Source organism: Scyliorhinus torazame, chromosome 16 (genome assembly GCF_047496885.1).
Source record: "Scyliorhinus torazame isolate Kashiwa2021f chromosome 16, sScyTor2.1, whole genome shotgun sequence".
NCBI lineage: Eukaryota > Metazoa > Chordata > Chondrichthyes > Carcharhiniformes > Scyliorhinidae > Scyliorhinus > Scyliorhinus torazame.
In genome coordinates this window covers 17158903-17171780 of record NC_092722.1, presented here as the reverse complement: position 1 = coordinate 17171780, position 12878 = coordinate 17158903, and the positions used below count along the sequence as shown (strand labels likewise).

Sequence of the window (12878 nt, the reverse complement as noted above, 5' to 3'; positions counted from 1 at the left end):
ATAATGGGGAGGGGGGGACTTCAACACGGTGCTGGATCCGGCATTGGATTGCTCGAGGTCTAGGACGGGCAGGAGGCCGGCGACGGCCCAGGTGCTGAGGGGGTTTATGGACCAGATGGGAGGAGTGGATCCGTGGAGGTTTGCGAGGCCGGGGGCCAGGGAATTCTCATTCTTCTCCCATGTTCATAAGGCCTACTCTCGGATTGACTTTTTTGTAATGAGCAGGGCGCTGATTCCGAGGGTGGAGGACACGGAGTATTCGGCGATCGCCATCTCTGACCATGCCCCGCATTGGGTGGACCTCGAGCTGGGGGAGGAGAGGGACCAGCGCCCGCTGTGGCGCTTGGAGGTAGGGTTGTTGGCAGACGAGGAGGTGAACGGGCGGGTCCGGGGTGTATAGAAAAGGTACCTGGAGGCCAATGATAATGGGGAGATGCAGGTAGGGGTGGTCTGGGAGGCGCTGAAGGCGGTGATCAGGGGTGAGTTGATCTCCATTAGGGCCCACAGAGAGGGGAAGGAGAGGAGAGAGAGGGAGAGGCAAGTGGGGGATATGATAAGGGTGGATAAGAGGTATTCAGAGGCTCCTGAGGAGGGACTACTCAAGGAGCGACAGAGCCTCCAGGCCGAGTTCGACCTGTTGACCACCAGGAATGCGGAGGTGCACTGGAGGAAGGCGCAAGGGGCGGTGTACAAGTACGGAGAGAAGGCTAGCCGGATGCTGGCACACCAGCTTCAGAAGCGAGAGGCAGCGAGGGAGATCGGGCGAGTTAGGGATGGAGGGGGGAGCACGGTGCGAAGTGTGGTGAATATTAATGGGGTCTTCAGGGACTTTTACGAGGGACTGTATCAGTCTGAGCCCCCATCGGAGGGGGGGTGGGGGGGATGGGTCGCGTTCTGGACCGGCTGAGGTTCCTGTGGGTAGAGGAGGGGCAGGTGGCGCGGCTGGGGGCGCCGGTTGGGTTGGAGGAACTGGTCAAGGGACTGGGGAGTATGCAGGCGGGGAAGGCACCAGGGCCAGATGGGTTCCCGGTGGAATTCTATAGGAAATACGTGGACCCGTTGGGCCCGCTGCTGGTAAGGACTTTCAATGAGGCAAGGGAGGGGTGGGTCCTGCCCCCAACGATGTCTAGGGCGCTAATTTCTCTAATTCTGAAGCGGGACAAGGACCCTCTACAGTGCGGATCGTATAGGCCGATTTCACTCCTTAATGTGGATGCAAAACGATTGAGGACTGTGTTCCGGGGGTCATAATACACGAGGATCAGACGGGTTTTGTGAAAGGGAGGCAGTTGAATACCAACGTACGTAGGCTCCTGAATGTAATTATGATGCCGGCGGTGGAGGGGGAGACGGAGATAGTGGCGGCTATGGACGCGGAGAAGGCCTTTGACAGGGTGGAGTGGGGGTACCTTTAGGAGGTGTTGAGGAGGTTTGGGGAGGGGTTTGTCAGCTGGGTGAGGTTGCTGTACGAGGCCCCGTTGGCGAGTGTGGCCACGAACAGGAGGAGGTCGGAATATTTCCGGCTATACCAAGGGATGAGGCAGGGGTGTCCTCTACCCCCCTTGCTCTATGCGCTGGTGATTGAGCCCCTGGCCGTGGCTTGGAGGAAGCCTAGGAACTGGAGGGGGTTAGTGCGGGGGGGTGGGGGAACATCAGGTATCGTTGTATGCGGACGATCTGCTTTTGTATGTGGCGGACCCAGTGGGGGGAATGCCGGAGGTGATGCGGATCCTTAGGGAGTTTGGGGATTTCTCCGGGTATAAGCTCAACATGGGGAAGAGCGAGCTGTTCGTGGTGCACCCGGGAGACCAGGAAAGGGGGATTGGTGAGCTTCTGCTAAAAAGGGCAGAAAGAAGTTTTAGATACCTGGGGGTCCAGGTTGCTAGGAGCTGGGGGGCCCTTCATAAGCTCAACTTAACGAGGCTGGTGGAGCAAATAGAGGAGGAGTTCAAAAGGTGGGATATGCTGCCGCTCTCCCTGGCGGTAGGGTGCAGTCGGTTAAAATGAAAGTGCTCCGGAGGTTTTTGTTTTTGTTTCAGTGCCTCCCCATCCTGATCCCTAAGGCCTTCTTTAAGGGGTTAATAGGAGTATTAATGGGGTTCGTATGGGCGAAGAAGACCCCGAGGGTGAGAAGGGTGTTCTTGGAGCGAAGCAGGGACAGGGGGGGGGTTAGCATTGCCAAACATATGTGGGTACTATTGGGCTGCCACGTAAGTGGGTAATGGAGGGGGAGGGGGTGGCGTGGAAGAGACTGGAGATGGCGCCTGTGTGGGCACGAGCCTGGGGCGCTGGTGATGGCACCGTGGCCGCTTCCTCTGATGAGGTACACCACGAGCCCGGTGTTGGCGGTGACCCTCAAAATCTGGGGGCAATGGAGACGCCACGGGGGGAGGTGGGGGCTTAGGTGCGGTCCCCGATATGGGAGAACCATTGGTTTGTCCCGGGGAAAATGGATGGGGGGTTCCTGAGTTGGCACAGGGCAGGTATTAGGAGGATGGGGGACCTGTTCATAGGCGGGAAGTTTGCGAACCTTGGGGAGCAGGAGGAGAAATTTGGGCTCCCCCCTGGAAATGCTTTCAGATATATGCAGGTAGGGGCGTTTGTTAGGCGACAGGTGGTGGAGTTTCCGCTGCTGCCGGCGCGCACGGTACAGGACAGGGTGCTTTCGGGGGGGTGGGTTCGGGAGAGGGTAGGATCTCGGCAACTTATCAGGTGATGCAGGAGGAGGAGGAGGCCTCGGCGAAGGAGTTAATAGGTAAGTGGGAGGGGGAGCTGGGGGAGGAGATCGACGAGGGTATGTGGGTGGATGCCCTGGGAAGGGTGAACTCTTCCTCCTCTTGCCCGAAGCTCAGCCTGATACAATTTAAGGTGCTGCACAGGGCACATAACCGTGACAAGGCTAAGCCGTTTTTTTGGGAGTGAGGACAGATGTGCGAGGTGTTCGGGGAGCCCAGCAAACCACACCCACATGTTCTGGGCATGTCCAGCGTTGGAGGAGTTCTGGAGGGGTGTAGCGAGGACGGTGTCAAGGGTAGTGAATTCCAGGGTTAGGCCAAGCTGGGGGCTCGCAATATTTGGGGTGTCGGACAAGCCGGAAGTGCAGGAGGCGAAAGAGGCCGTTATACTGGCCATTGCGTCCCTGGTAGCCCGGCGAAGGATTCTGCTTCAGTGGAAGATGTGAGGCCCCCAAGCGTGGAATCCTGGATTAACGACATGGCAGGGTTTATTAAATTGGAGAAGGTGAAATTTGCCTTAAGGGGATCTGTGCAAGGGTTCTTCAGGCGGTGGCAGCTGTTCCTAGACTTCCTGGCGGAGCGTTAGGAGATGGTCAGCAGCAGCAGCAACCCGGGGGGGCGGGGGGGGGGGGGCGGGGAGTTTGTGTCTGGTAGGGGTTGCACTATTGTTTACTGTTTAATGTTTATTTGTTTATTTATGCACTTTTGTTCTTGTTGTTTCATTGTTTGTGTAAGGGGGGGGGGTCTATTTTTCTGTTGTGATAATCTGAACATTTTTGAATAAAAATTACTTTAAAAAAAAGAAACCAAGCTTCACTTTTAATTTATCACAGACAGCCTTCTACAATAGGTTGACGTTGCACTGAAACTATTGCCATTTTATTTAGTCAAAAACAGAATGTTAGATGAAATAATATATTGTGTCTTGGACAATGAATCATGTGGGGGAGCATGTGGTATTATTGGACCTTTTTTGCGTAGTTAGAAATAGGGATTTCCCTCTCTGGTCTAAATGTTTAAAACTTAATAACTCTCCGAAGAATTCTAATGGCACCAAACCAAAAGAAGGACTTTGTTTTAATTTCACAAATATTATGCCCTCCTGAAGCTATTATCTCCTTGCAGAGTTATATGGTTGCCCAGATGCCGGGTGACTTCTGTTACCCAAGCTATCATTTGTGTGTAAGATGAGCTTCAAAAATGGCGATCATCTAAATCCATCCAATACCTGCCCACATATTCTTCCAAATGAGTTATGCTATGAGAAACTTGACTGATTTCTTCCATTCTAATCATGGAGTGTTTATCCTTGGCCATTGCAACTCACTGAGATCAGCTAGCTGGATTGTGAATTAAACCCGGGATATTTCTGTTCTGTGTGGCTCAGCTAGTCTCTTAGATAACCTCAATGATACATTAGGGAAGCCACAAGTATGAAACTTGAGATGCTTAGAATGTAGATTATTTATACTTGTTATGTTCCAATTTTCTCCTGAAGATAGTAACTTTTGTACATGCCTTTAAGTGATAGCAGCATGGCACTATAGTATAAAGATGTTCGAAAGAGCAAGAGTTAATGAGGGACTGGGGAACAATACAGCCAGCCCACAGTATGATGTAGAGAGTCACATGTTAGTTGACTGTGGAATGGGGTATGGAAGGAGCCAGCATGGAGGCAGCACCCATGTCAGGGTTATGTACATAGTTATGGGTTAATAATGGTTTATGTTTAAACACACAAGCATCCAAACCGCTTAATGAGACACCAAACAAACCATTACAACAGTAATGATTGCTGTTTTTATAATTCCAGAGATGTTACTTACTTGCAGATGCCTCACACATATAGCCATTCTTCAGGTGCACGACAATGAGCATCAGAAAGCTGTTCAATACCTGGTATCTGAGCCCAATGTTTTTTTTAAATTTAGAGTACCCAATTCATTTTTCCAATTAAGGGGCAATTGTGCGTGGCCAATCCACCTACCCTGCGCTACTTTGGGTTCTGGGGGCGAAACCCACGCAAACACGGGAGAATGTGCAAACACCACACGGACAGTGAACCAGAGCCGAGATTGAACCTGGGACCTCGGCGCCGTGAGGCTGCAGTACGTCCAATGTTTTTTTTAAATTCATTTTTACAGCATGTGGGCTTCGCTGGCTAGGTCAGCATTTGTTGTAGACTTTTCTGGCTCGGCCAGCATTTGTTGCCCATCCCTAATTGCCCTTGAATACGTGGTGGTGATCTGCCTTCCTGAACCGCTGCAGTCCATGTGGTCTAGGATTTTGACCCAATGACAGTGAAGGAATGGTAAGATATTTCCACGTTAGGATGGTGAATGTCCTGGAGGGGAATCAGTTGTTGGTGTTCCCAGGTATCTGCTTCCCTTGTCATTTTAGGTGGCAGTGGTCGTGGGTTTGGAAGGTGCAGTCTAAGGAACATTGGTGAGTGAGGTGGGAACCAAATTACAAGGAAAAAACTGGAAAGAGAGTTAAAAAAATAGGAACAGAAGTCTTCTCATAATTTATAACAGAACAAATATGAAATAGCACTGGTCAATAATAAGAACTATTATTTATTCTATTTTGTTCTATCAGTTTAGAATGTTGGTTTGTCAAGTCACTTGGTAATTATGATGGTAACATTTGAAACTATTTGGAAGTCTTGAATTGAGAAATAGTTGAAATTGGGGAGCCAAGAGGTGTTACTCGCTGCAGGATTCCTAGCCTCTGACCTGCTCTTGTAGCCACAGTATTTATATGGCTAGTCCAGTTCAGGTTCTGGTCAATGGTATAACCCAGGATGTTGATAGTGGGGGATTCAGTGATGGTAATGCATTTTTGTGTCAATCAGACACCCATATATGCATATTTTCCACCAGGAGTAGTAGATAGCAACCAATAGCATAGATCTAGAGGTTTTTTTTCCCGAACACTCAAGATCAAGTGCAGTCTCCTTGCCGACACCTCATCTCACCACAGAATAGGAACTTACGCTGGGTCTTCCTGGTTGATATAATCAAGTTACACATTATCTTGAGCAACTGAACCATTAATTTACAGAACTCTTATACATTTTTTTCTGATCAGCTGTCACATACTGTAAAAGTCTGCATCTCTCCCAGCTAACACTGGCACTGGAATACTCCATTCAATTGATGCATGACAACACATTTGTTGGTAAATAATACAGCTTTATATATGACACTCATGTTGAATGTGGAACAATCCTATACAGAAGACTGTGACAAAGGAGCAGCAGGTCCACTATTGATTCGGTCTGAGTAGAACAACCATTGCCCTAGCCGGCACAATTAAGCTGCAGCTACAATATGCTATTTCAACAGAAATATTTAATGACCGTATTGCTAATTGTTGGCATGCCTGAATCTCAAATTTAATACCATTAGTTTTTCTGACAATCTAATACATTGTCAATTTTTATTGAGGGAGTCGAGATATTTCAGCTTTTATCAGTCTCAATTCCAGAAATTCATACCATTGTACAGTCACACACAATGCAGTGCTGTCCCAAGCTTTTTCAAATTTTCCCAGAGCCTCTCTATATTTAGGGCCTTAAGAATGTATATTTGGGATAGCCACACTAACAGCTGAATGGCTTCAGGTGAGGCTGTAGCAGATTTTCTTTGCTGGTTTAAGAGGAATATTTAATGTAGAATATAGAGCTTTTTTCTGTGAAAGCAATTAGCATGCAAGCCTGAGTGATATAAATTTCCTCAGGTTTGATTGCATTGTGAACTGTTCTCCTGCTTTATAAACCAACAAGAACTACCTTGTACCACAAATACGTAAATTAGCAGGAAGAAGCTCAGCACTTCACTGAAGGTTTTCAAAAGCGCGACATGAAAATCTGAGTAGGTTTTCATGTTCTACCAGAATACTCAGACAAAAGGCAAGTGGACCTTAAAGTTATTCACTTTGCCAAAGTCAAAACTTGCATAGCGTATTTAAGCAGAGGAGATCCAGGTCTCAACGCAACTTACAACTTGCATACAACTCCATCTGCAGGATAAAAGATTTGAAAACTCCACTTTTAACAGATTAAAAAGTTGGGCACATACTATTTTTGTTTATTTCCTCCAGTCCCTTAGCATCTCCACATTGGATTTGTCCTGCTATCTCGGCATCTGCCAATTCTCCTCTGTCAGCCATCAGCGAGCAGGAATAGTAATCTCAGGATATCTTTCTCTTTCAGTTTTTGGCCCTTCCTACCTCACTGGAGCTGTGATGAGGACTCAAAAATAGGCATTTGTACATGACCTCCTAACTTTCTTTACCATCTCAATTACAGGTACAGCACTTCATATCGATAGATGATCATTGACAATGGAGCACTTTGGCTTATGCGAGTGTTTGATTTGGCCACCTAACTTCCTCAAGAATATCCTCCGAACTCAGCCCCAAGTTTGAAAGTAATTTGTAGTTTGAAATACTGATTATAATCCACTACCTTTAAAACTCCAAATTTGGCATTACTTAATCACTCCTTAACCACCAAGGTGGCCTGCAGAACACACCTTGACCCTTCACCCAGGTGCTCAATAAAATATTACAGTATGCACTATGAAGTAACATCCCCTGAGGATTTTAGATCACAGTGTCTTAAATGCAGAAAGATATGCTGATGAAGCATTATTTTGAAAAGTCAGCTGGCAGCACAAAATCTATGTCCTTGTCACAAAGAAGACAAACCAATGTCATAAAACCATTTTGTAATTAAACAGCCATAGCACTTGTGATCAGTTTCAAAGAAATTATTTCAAGCTAAATTTTGTTTTAATGAAAATTAGACAGTACACTTTTTAAGTGAACACTTCAATAAGAAACATTTATCAGACAATAGTAATAGCTTGTTAGCGCAGCACATCAAAATGTTACACTCAATTTTGCTACAGAATGTCAGTATTGTAGAACACCATCAAGATTCTTTCTTTCATAAGCCAGTCCAAGGAATCTGGGACAATTCAGCGACACAGGCCTCGGTGTAATTTTCAATCCTCTGGGGAGTTTTGAAAGTGCATACATAGTGGGACACAGATCAAACAAATATCTGGGGCGGGATTCTCTGGTCGCCGACTCCGAAATCGCGTTCGGAGATCAGCCGGAGAATCCCCATTTGCACCGAAATCGGATGCGGCGCTGCTTTTGCGATGCTCCGCCCCCTCAAAAATGGCGTACTTGGGGAGTATGCCACATGCCGTATGGATGGCCTCAGGGCATCACCTGAGACCCTCTCCCGATACTGGCGGACTTCCCGATGGCGTGGGGCACATGTGCTCACACGTTCCGGAAACCTCGCGTGGCGGCTGCGGATTGAGTCCAGCGCTGTCACAGTCGGGGGGAGCCATTCCGTGGGCAGCGAGGGCTTTGGCAGGGGCTGGGGACACTCATGGGGGCTGGTTCGGGGCTGGCGAAACTGGTCAAACGGGGGAAGGTTTTGGCAAACCGGGTCCGCGTGCTGCCGGCGCCATGTTGCACAGTGCAGCCGCTGCAGGCCGCCGCCGCGCGCGTGACCTGCCAATTCTCCGGCCATATCCGCAGGTAAAGCCGGGGGCTTTACGCTGGATACTTGCTAGCCCCCCACCAGAAGGAGAATCGGGGCAGCTTTTGCGCTGTTTTTTCTGGTTTAAAACGCCACTGTTCCCATGCCAGCATCAGCACTTAGTCTTCAAATCAGAGAATCCAGCCCCTGGACTTGGCACCCAGTTCCCCCCCCCCCCATTATTATTATTAATAATAATAATAATAATCTTTATTAATGTCACAAGTTGGCTTACAGTAACACTGCAATGAAGGTACTGTGAAAATACCTTAGTCACCACACTCTGGCGCCTGTTCGGGTACACTGAGGGAGAATTCAGAATATCCAATTCACCTAACAAGCAGGTCTTTCAGGATTTGTGGGAGGAAACCGGAGCGCCCCGACTCCATGCAGGGAGAACTCCATGCAGATATGGGGCGAACGTACAACTTTCGCACAGACAGCGGCCCAAGCCAGGAATTGAACCCGGGTCCCTGGCGCTGTGAAGCAACAGTGGTAACCACTGTGCTACCATGTCACCCATTCTACACAGTCTTATAATGCATAAAAATATGATGCATAAAAATAGGAGGTAAAACCAATACTTACTCCAAATGTCACTGAGTGAGACCTCTAATACCCAAACACCCAAACCCTAATAGATTGGCGAATCAAGGTAATCACTGCATTATTCATATTTAGTTGAGCCAACATCTAATGAAGTATTCTGTTCTCAATCATGAATTCAACTATGACCCTCAACAGGCAAGTGTCCAAATAATGGTAGAGGATAAAATCCATAAAATCAACGGAGGTTGGCGCTGAGAAAGAATGATTACTTTTATGTGTTTTGGGGATAAGAGAATAAGATCTTCAACTGAAATATTCAGACTTTCCTAAACATTTCATCCATTAGCGCTCAACTCATAAACACGGTTACAGATGCAACATTTTCTCGACAGCTTCACATATCCAGACTCAAGCTGGTCGGGAATGAATCACAAAACCGTATTTATTTTTAAAATTCCTGGTGAGAATAATCTTACGATTATTAGAAACGGGTATCCCAGCATGTCATTTATTTTAAACTTGTGGTCAGCATTTAAAAAAACCCTTCCTATTAAAAATGTGTTTGTGTTTTAAGATTCATTAAATTGCATTTTAAATAGGGAGTCATCACCACAAGGGAGGTCGATTTAAAATTGATAAAACGGTGCCTGAAGTTGCCATGTGGCTCAGGTAGAGCACATGATCGGTTTCATTTTAAAAAATGTATTTCTTACCTAAATCTGCCCACCGAATTGCAAGCTGCTACGTTTTAGTTTACATATTTAAAATGTCACATTGCAAATTGCTGTTGAATCTTGTACTGGATTGACAGGTTCTCTGCCTCTCAATTAGATCGGTGTAATTATGGAGATCGTTTTGCTAAATACATTGAACAAGCCTGCATTCCACGTTTTAACGCATGTATTCTCCTCGAAGACTATGGTTTATGACCCAGCTCATTTGGCATTGGGGCATTGGGGGGAATAATAGACAGAAAGAAGCGCACCAGAGTGCTATCTAAAATATCACCTTTCGGCCACAAGACATGATAGTGGCCTCTAAATAATCAACTCCAGTCTCACGGCCATCGGGTAATGGCAGTGTAGTAGTAATGTCACTGGACTAGTAAGTGTGATACCAGGCTAATAAATGGTCTTGGGACAGGGGTTCAAATCCCACCATGCCTGAGTTAGATAGATTCTTGACTGACAGGGGAGTCAAAGGGGAAGTCAGGAAAGTACAAAATACAAACTGACAATCTATGGTGGATAATAAATGGTGGAGCAGGCTGGAGGGGCCAAATTATCTACTTTTGCACTTATTTTGTATGTTGGCATGGCAGCTGGTGGAATTTAAATTCAATTTTAAAAATCTGGAATTGAAAGCTAGTCTCTGTAATTGTGACAATTAAACTATGATCCATTATCCTAAAAACCCACCTTGTTTATTAATATCCTTGAGTGAAGGATATATGTGTCCTTACTTGGTCTGGCCTACATGTGACTCAAGATGAACAGCAATATGAATGATTCTTAACTGACCTCTGAAATGGCCTAGCAAGCCACTCAGTTTAAGAACAGTTAAGAATGGGAACCAATGCTGGTCTTGCCAGTGACAAAGAATATTGAAAGTATATATATTATAATCGCCAAATCAATATTTGAATATATTAATGATGCAATCCCTGCCAACATCTATAAATAAGAGGTAGGGCAGCAATTTGCACAGCCTATCGCGCCAAATAATCTCAAGAGGGAGGGTAGGGGTAGAATAAGGTCAGTCACTCGTTACAATGAAATGATTCCTAATTAGTTAATGAAGTAAAAATTCAGAGAGACGTCGAATTCTGAGCTTTGTTACATGAGATGAATTGAATTAAGCGCTTCAAACTCCAGCACGCCTTTAATAAGCAATAGAAGAATTACAGCGTTAGCAAAAGATAAAGTTAGTGTTGAATAAAAATTGAGTTAGTTGATCGAGAGAGTTGGAGAATTAAAACATAAAGGTATATCAGCACTCATTACACAAATGCAAAAATAATAGGCACATATGAACTGCATTTTATAACTTTTATATGTTACTGCCTAAAACAATACACAACCAGTGACATACAACCAGTACTACAGGAAGAACGCTGATTATTTATTTAACGGAAAAGTTGGGGAAAATAAAAACTGGAACATATATATGACTGTTCGTTTGCAGTGTCCATTGCATCATTATATGCATGCTTAACCTTAGGAGGTACCCATAGCAAAGGCAAAATCTCAAAGTGTAAAATCCAACAACATCCCAGGTGTTTGGTAGTGACAATAGTCACAGAGATAGGATGGCTTGGATGGCGAAATATACCTGTGTATTGTTAAAGATAGACATTTAAATGCACATGGGATGTCTTTGAAATTAGTATTACGCTCCACTATGTATGAAAATAAAATGAAATGAAAATCGCTTGTTGTCACAAGTAGGCTTCAAATGAAGTTACTGTGAAAAGCCCCTAGTCGCCACATTCCGGCGCCTGTTCGGGGAGGTTGGTACTATGTAGTTATAGCTAGAACGTCGGGAAATGTCTGTTATGGAGAAAGTTCAGATTTAACGGATGCATTTAATGATCAATAAAATCTGCTCCCAAATTGTTCATCCGATTGCCACAAATCTGTAGAGAGGAATGCACTGGTTAGTACCCTCAGCATCACTCACAAATACGTGGAGATGTGCAGAGACGGGTTTAAATCGGCGCTAGGAGAAGGGGTAATTCTAAAAGGTTAAACTGGGACTTTTAATTTAAAGAAGGGGAAGGGCGGAAGCAATGCTGATGATAAGTATGTTTAGGTGTATTGTACACTATGTATAAAGCCTACTGATCTCTTCAGTGCCCGACAGACAACCCGTAAACTCACTTCAATCTTTGGAATTAAAACTGTAATTCAGTAAAAACCCCTCATGAACGATGCATTACGACAGCACTGCAGAATATTTGCTTAAGGGAATTGTGTCCCACAATACAGTATCTGTTCACAAGTAGCTTCATTTTCTTTTAAAAATTGGAATAAATTGTTTTTCTTTCGAAGTTTATTAGGTTGTCAAGTATCAAAGTTCCTGTTTAAAAAAGATTTGTAACAACTTAAGTAAGTATTTCATAAATTGAAAAAAATATACAAATATCTAGTAAAATAAATCAAACCGGAAGACACGCTGCGCAACTGAAAGCTGATATCTTAATGTTGTATAGTGTTTTTATTTTGGAAAATCTGCATAAAAGGACTTTGGAAAATCTTCGAATCCAGCCAAGGATACCTTCATAAGAATTCAGATCATCGTGATGAAATCACAATGTACCCGAAGTGTGCAAGGATGTGTACCACTTGAAAATGTGCACATATATACCTTCTGTTTGGTATTTGTACTTTATATTTGCTGCTCATGCAATTCCATTTTCTATTTCTTTTTATGTTGCAAACTTTGTAAAAAAAAATAATTATACAATTATGCATCATTTGTAGTTTTTAATTACGTATCCTGTCCAGCATAGGTGCAACTTATAATAATTTCTAACAACATAGATTATGCCTATATTTTGTATATGCACGCACAAACCCAACGCCTAAATTGTACTGTTGAGGTACAATAGCTAGGATACAGAAAGAAAAACTATTACATGGACGAGGGTTAATGAACAGAATAATTCTAATAAAGTTGGAGGGGAGTTAAATGTGTGAGAAATACCAGAACTATTAGCTTCCATGCCAAAGCTCACACATTAAATTAAATCTTAGCATATTCTCAGAAATAGAAAAACTGAAGCACGCCCAAACGTGTGTTACAAGTGTGCGTGTGCGACACAGTTTAAGAGCCTGTGACGTGTATCTGTGAGGTTATTGTGTGAGTTTGAGTGAATAAGATAAATTGCATATATGTGTATAGTATGTTATGAGACTGTGTACGTGTCTGTACGTATGCATGTCTGTGAATAAGAATAAGTATGCAGTTCAGTGAATAAGTGCGCGTGTGAATGCGAATGCTTGTGCAACTGTATATTTGTGCCCAGTGGT

At 44.8% G+C, this 12878-nt stretch overlaps 1 protein-coding gene across 12 annotated transcripts in view; it reads right to left on the bottom strand.

The window, feature by feature from the left end:
• prdm16 (PR domain containing 16) overlaps nucleotides 1-12878 on the bottom strand; it is a 1047324-nt gene that overhangs the window by 1029122 nt on the left and 5324 nt on the right. The window lies entirely within an intron of this gene.